Raw genomic sequence first — 7,392 nt, forward strand, 5'->3', positions numbered from 1 at the left:
GGGATGTGTATTCTAATTTACAATTGAACTACAGATCAGAGCAATCAATCTTGTGCAGCACTTTTACAGTGTAATTGCTGCAACATAACAAATAAAAAAAGCAGCCTAAGTCGGGTTTCAGCTTGAGGTGGAGATATTTACCAGGCATTGGTTCAGGGTGGGAGGGAGAAAGAGGGAGAGAATGAGAGGGAGAGAAAAAAAGAGAGACGCCACAGCCATGAATATGCAATGAGGGCTCATTAGTGCCCCAGTGTTGCCATGACGAATGGCATTATCCCTAGACTGGTGCAGCCTAAACATGAATTTTATAACGACCCATTTATCATGACTTGTCATGGATTTCTTTACTGTACTTTCTACTGGCTCACACACCTTTCACCATTATTACCTTCGAATCCCTTTCTTTTATGATTATTTTATTTGGTATCGATTCCCATCCCCTAAAGAGAAAGCGCTTATAACCAGGAACACGCTGGCCTTTGCAGATTGACTAGCATTTCCAAAGTGGAAGAACCCTTGCAAAATATGTAGGTGGGCTTCGTTCCACTTCCTGGTGGACAAGAGTTCTTGTTGTCACAAATATCGGCGCTCGCTAGAAGCCTTGTCAGTTGACTCAGCAGAACGGCTCGAATTGAATGAGCATGGAGACAACTGTCTTCTCATTCCTGGCAGGTGTGATGGATTCATCAGTTCTGTTGCCCTAGGCCTAGACTAAAACTGGTCCTCCCATCAGGCCACACCACCTTTGTGCATGGGATAGGAATCATGACCTAGTCTGTAGGATGACTAAGGCACCACACCCAGCAAACGGAGAAAAAACTTCTGGCATATACAAGAATGTGCAGCACACAGTGTCCACATCATGACCAAAATGTCTAACAGCTTAGAACAAGATGCATGAAGTCAAGCCTAAAGGAAAAATGATATATTTAAATAGAAGTAAAGCAACATATGTATCTCCCTTTTCTTTCTTTTGACCACTGCATGTTGCTGTTATTTTACTATTATCTTATTCTTTGATCTACTGAGTTATCACCAGGGATCCTGGTTTTCTCTGAAAAAAAAAAAAATCCCCAATGTTCAGATTTAAAAAGTAGCCCCAAAATCACATTTTTTGTGATTAAAATGAAACGCCACTAATCTAGATATCTAGATATTAGCGGCGTTTCATTTTAATCACAAAAAATGTGAATTTGGGGCTACTTTTTAAATAAGTAAAATAATCTCCAATTTTCAGATTTAAAATAGTAACCCAAAATCCACATTTTCCCATGATTAAAATGAAACACCACTAATATATATATATATATATCTATATACACATATAGATATATATATATGTATATATATATACTATATATATATAGTACTAATATAGTACTAATATATATATATATGTGAACAACATTTTTACTAACTACTGGGCATATCTACACATGGCCCCCACGGTGCAGCTGTTACTGTGCTGTCATTTAGTACTTGCGTTAGGAAGTACTAACTGATGGTGCAGTAACAGCTACCAATATATAATATATATATATATTAGTGACATTTCATTTTAATCATGGGAAAATGTGGATTTTGGGTTACTTTTTTAAATCTGAAAATTGGGAATTTTTTTTTATTTATCAGAGGAAACCAGGATCCCTGGTTATCACTGCCTAAAAAGAAGTCCTTCTAGATCAGAAGCTTGCGCTCCAGCTGCCAGGGTTATGTATATAAAGGACTTCATTCTCCAGAGCCATGAAGCTCAGGCACTTCCCAGAACTACAATCCTCACCATATTTTTAAAAGCTGAGAAGTGTATCATCTTCATTATCCCAAATATCTCCAGTGATGTTACTTTTTTCTCTAGTGAAAAGTCGTATTAGATTTCTAGAGTAGCTAAGACTATCAAGTCTATCTTGATGGATTTTATAGTTTTCCTATTACAAGATTTCCACTTTGGGTATTGAAAAAACCAAGCAATTTATTTTCACCTATTACTGGTATAGGGCTTCACTTTCTCAAACAGGTTAGGGGCCTTCCTTGCTCTCTGAAAATACTTCTCCCTAAGTTTCATGTTAGAATAATCTTAGAGAGTTTTTCTTCATTATTCTACTGGGTACTTGAAATGATTAAAAAGCACATCTAACACCAGAGCAATTAATACCTGCAAAGACTCGTGTTTTAGTTTTCAGAGGCCCTATTTCTTTCATAAAATCATCACTTTGCTATTATAGCTGCCAAGAGAGCTGCAAACTAAAGCGCTAGTTTGTCAAAGCAACAGACTCCAAAGATTCATGCTACGTTTCCGTTCTCACATTCGATAAATGAGAATCGCAATGTGTAACAGTGACAGCTTACCTTAGAAAAAAGCATGCTTGGAGGTCTAGGTACCTGGCACTTCCTGATAAGTTAGACATGTCACACTGTTACCTTGTGTTCCCCTTTTCTCTGCGTGTTGTATCTATCTTCGGTCCCTCATCATTTACGTTTAGACTTTACAGACTGGGAGGTTATGTCTATTTGCTCTAGTGCCTCGCAGAATAGAGCCCTAGTCTTTGAACGTCCTTGAATGAAACCTCTAACATCCCACTGTGATACAGTGATGCCAGGAAATTCAGAAAAAAAAGCAAGGAGAACACGAAATAACTTTTACCAAAGATAAATACAAATAAAAAGTGTTAGTTCTGCAAAAAAGTGCACATTTAAGTAACATAGTTCTTTGGGTAAATCCGATATCTTTTATTAGTCCAACTCAAATAGTTTGAAAAATCCCTCTTTGCAAGCTTTTGGAAGAAAATGTTTTCCAATTATTTGAGTTGGTCTAATAAAAGATATTGGATTTACTCAAAGAACCTTGTCTGCCTATGTCCTTAGGCCAACACAGCTACAACCTACACCCATTAAAAGAACAGAGATTTAAGACATAGGGGGAGCGTCTACACATGATGCTACGGTGACTTAGCGACGAGCTACCTTGCTATAGTGCATTGCTACAGTGATGTAGCTGCTAAAACTAAGCGTCTGCTGCTGGGACAGTGCAGGAATGGCTGTTACTGCACCATCTTTTAGTACTTCCTAAAACAAGTACTAAATGACAGCACAGTTACAGCTGCACCGTGGGGGCCATGTGTAGATATGTCCAACAGTTAGTAAAAATGTTGTTCATATGAGGAGGGGGCAGTGGGTCATTTGCTAACATCCATCTAACTTGATCTAGCTTCAAACCAGGTATGAATTTAAAATGGTATCACCTTTCTTAGTGGTTTAAAGGACTGCTGCTTTCTACATCTCTGCCTCTTTTTGAAGGACCCATGGTCTTATAGTACAGCCAATTTCCAGGTTATACCATGCTGTCATGATACCCCCGTTATGAAATCCTAACTCGTTACAAATAATTGGTATTATGCTCAGACTTCTTAAACCTGAGATTTTCTTCAATTCTTGCCATAACTGATCAATAATTTTTTGCATTTCAACTAAACATTCCCATCAAATGAAGCCACTTCCCTCCTTTTTAAAAAAAAGTACTATACCTCATCTCCTATTATAAACTTCATGAACAGAAACAATTAAAAAAAATCCTACAATTTAATTCTCTCATTTATCCACAAGTTTGTCATGCATATGGCATTCATTTCTCTCCTACTTCTATTCCCTGCTCCTTGCAAAAGGCTCAAAGCTCAGCACTGCCAACACTGACATGCCATACTTTATACTCATCATCACTGACCAAGCTGATCACTGATAACACGACTGATAGTCTCTATGTTGGTACTGTTGCTATGTCTGTATTTTCAGTTTGTGAAAAGGAAAGTCAAAGAGGCTTTTGAAAGTCTAAATAGTAAATAGCTATTCTTTACTGACTCCATGTTGTGCATAGCAATTTAGGGAGGCAAATAGTTCCTAGCCCTGAGGAACTCTGCAATATTAACTCCAAGAATAGCAGCAACAAAATATGATTTGGTTTGGAATATGTATTGGGAGAAGAGAGGAGGGAGAAGAGGAGAGGGAATAGTAAGGGATTGAAAAGGAATACACACACTCTCGTAACAGTTTATAGGTTCTAATTCCAGTTTGGCCCATCCAGACCCATTTTTTCTCAGATTCATTTTATGCTAAAATTATGAACAGTCATCAAGCTGGTGTTGGAAGGTGGCACTGGGGTAGAAATCAATGATGAAAAGGTGTTGTCCACTCCTGAGGCACTGTAGCCATATTATGATAATGTTGCTGGACCTCTATGCAACATTGAACATAGCTAACTATGGAATCATGTTCTGTTGTTTAAGAGGTGTGGTGGGGTAAGAGATTTCCTGTTTGAATGGTTTTACTTATTCCTTACAGGTCCCACCTAGAGAGTTGTGATGGGCCCCTCTTTTTCTACTACTTCCAAAGATTGTGGAGTTCTGCATTATCTTCGTTATCTGTATGAAGCCATTGAAAAGGGACATTTTGAAGCATCACAGACTAATAAAGACCAGCCCTGGGAAGATGACACCTTGCTCTATATCACCTTGACATCAGACACAGCACCATCTCACAACTCTCTAGGTGGAGATTGGCAATTGTCTGGAGAGAAGCTGTTTAACCTGGAGCCAGAAATGTATCCCCTGCCTTTCATCTGATTTGCAAATGACAATCATTAAAATAATAAAATAAAATAAATTAAGGACATGCCTTATAATATGGTAAGTTCCTAGTTCTAAAAAAACCAATATATATATATATTTTAAAATCAGTTCTCCAGTTATAACAACAGGCATACCCAGATTATGGGGCAAGAAGAAAACGTCCTTTGTTCTGTTCACATGAGCTTCTAGAAAACTGTTATTCTGTATACTTGCCTGATACTACACTTAAGAAATATGGGTGGGATTTAAAAAGCACACAGCATTGACCAGCCCTACCTGAAGTCAATGGGGGTTTTCCCCAGGTTGCAATAAGAAGCAAAGTTGGCCAGTGCCAAGCTAATTTGAAAAGTCTACTTGCAAAAGCTAATAAATAATCCTATGTAGATCCAGCCCTCACCCATCAAACAAAGACTGTCAACAGTGTGTCCCTGGAGCCTTCATGAGTCGTACCAGTGTCTGTAACCAACAGCATTGACAAAAGGAAGTGATTGGCTTTCATCACATCTGGCTGCCTTTGGCTTCTGAGCCCAAGTGATCAAGCACCCTACATTGGGCCACGGTTTGATGCAGAGTGGCCCATAGCATGCATCTGAAGTGGGAGAAGACATGCTTCTGGAGATATCTGATATGCTCTGATATCAATATCCCACCACGCGCCTTCCAAAACCCCTCACTCCAAGACCTCTTTTTTGCAAAAGCAATTCCATGGGACCCCTCTGCAGACATACGCTCAAGAGAAAAGTGTAAAAATAATACCGATTGTGCATGTGTATTTACATAAATATACAACAATATCCACGATTCAGTGAATGAAGGCATTTAAGAAACAAAAAAACCAAAACAGAAGCATTAAAAAAGAAGAGACTGCTTCTCCGGGGAAAAAAATACAACTTGGGTCTTTAAAGCAGACAAAAGAAATGCATGTTTGCATTCGCAGTGAAGAAATACTTAGATATTTGAACACCTAGACAGTAAAAGAACCAACGCTAACAATTGTACCTGTAAAACCTGCCAAACATACAGCGCAAGTCCCTGATCCCTGTATCTTCACTGTTTCTTTTAAATACCGATCTACCCCTTCTTTGAGTAGAGCCTCACAAAACGAACCTTGCAGTTGCCCCTGTTGTTTTCCCTTCAAAACTCAATTCCAGCCGATCACACGGGTAATTCTAAGAAACAATTTTATTTTCCTCTTGATTTTTATTAAGCATTTTGGGGGTTTGTTGTTAAAATCTTCCCCCTCCCTTTTGCATCGGTGGAGCCAATAGCTTGTTTACTTCAAAACAAACAAACAAAACCTCCGTCCCCCCCCATCCCCCTAGCTGCTCTCTTTAATGACATCTTCAGTCATTAATGAGTTAATAAAAATCTCAAAGTCATCTGGGGATAGATAAGGAGAAAGAAAGAAGAGTATTGTACACATAATGACAGGCTCCCTGCTGCCCCTAAGATGTCATGGGTCAGCCATGTTAAGAATGTGTGCACCCAATCATCTGCTGATTTTTATCAGCAAGGCCTCAAGCAGAATCTGACACGGGCCAGTTTGGGAGTTACAATGAATAAACAATGACTTCTTGGATTGTTGGCGGCTGTATGATAGAGTGAGGGGGTTTATATATACTAAAACATGATGACATTAGCAATCAATATACCAATTACTGGACAAGTTATTGGACGAAGAATGCACATGTCTCGAGCTTTGTACGCTTTGAACGTACAACCGGCAGTGGAAACCCACGGTAATAATGTGGCTTAACCCCTCGCAAGCCAGGCAAGCTAAACATCGGGCAGAGCCTTGAAGTCTCCCAGACCGCGTGCGAAGGGAAAAACCTGAACGGATCGAGAATGTCAAATCTTTCAGATACATGACCTGACATCCATTTCTCTTTCATATAGGCGTTAAAATACAATATACTATACAATACATATACAATACATATGTATAACGTCTAAATGTAATGCATAACGTCTTAATGTATAATGTATATATGTTTACAATATATGTGACCACTTCTATTACTTGGCTTAGCTTTTCACGAGAGTATTCAGATTTTACCTGATTTCCTATGGAATGTAAAGAGAGGGATTTCTTTCCTGTTGTGTTCTATAGAAGTCTACAGGGAGAAGTTAATGTATTACACACTAGATAGTTGTTCAAAAGGAAAAAAACAAACCCTATTCTATTACATTCCTTAGGAAGCATAAAGGAAAACAGACACAGAAATGTACTTTTCTATTGTTCTGTCGTATTATAGAAGCCTGTCCTCTTGCTTTCAGTCAAGTGAGCATCAGCCATCCAGATACGTAACTTTACTCAGAATATTCCATGTTTATGAGGTCGTCCTCGGTTACTATGGAAGTGATTGCAAAGATGCAAAGCCAAGGTTATAATTCATGGCAGAGGCAAACAGGGTGAAAATGAGTCACTCCAAAAGGTCAAATATTTAGATGAAAAATATGCTTGAGCCTTAACTCTTCCAGTTGCACACTCTGTGGAAGGGTGCTGTGAAGCACTACTGGCCCTGTTGGAGCAGCCCAGGCAGCCCGTCCTGGGGTGACTTGGTGCACCCTCTGTGCTAGCCACCAGGATGGACCAGATAGTTCTCCTAACATGCTGGCACTTCCCCAGCTTAGGAGGAGACCTAATGGAGTGGGGAAAGAGAGCTCTGGTCCCACCTCTTGCCTGCTGCTTTGTTTCCTTTAAGGCAGCAAAGACTGAGAAGTCCCTGTTTGCAGTCACTGCTATTATGCTTTGCCCTTGCACACACCATGC

General features: G+C 39.3%; 1 long non-coding RNA gene across 9 annotated transcripts in view; it reads left to right on the forward strand.

Moving 5' to 3' along the window:
* LOC109280649 (uncharacterized) overlaps positions 1-6,638 on the forward strand; it is a 52,187-nt gene extending 45,549 nt beyond the window's left edge. For all 9 annotated transcript variants that reach the window (XR_009455539.1, XR_002087028.2, XR_002087031.2 and 6 more), the window contains one exon: positions 4,333-6,638. This is a non-coding gene — a long non-coding RNA (uncharacterized LOC109280649). The remainder of the gene's footprint in view (positions 1-4,332) is intronic.
* Positions 6,639-7,392: the final 754 nt, after the last annotated feature.

The sequence above is a fragment of the Alligator mississippiensis genome, chromosome 11 (assembly GCF_030867095.1).
Source record: "Alligator mississippiensis isolate rAllMis1 chromosome 11, rAllMis1, whole genome shotgun sequence".
Taxonomy (NCBI): domain Eukaryota; kingdom Metazoa; phylum Chordata; order Crocodylia; family Alligatoridae; genus Alligator; species Alligator mississippiensis.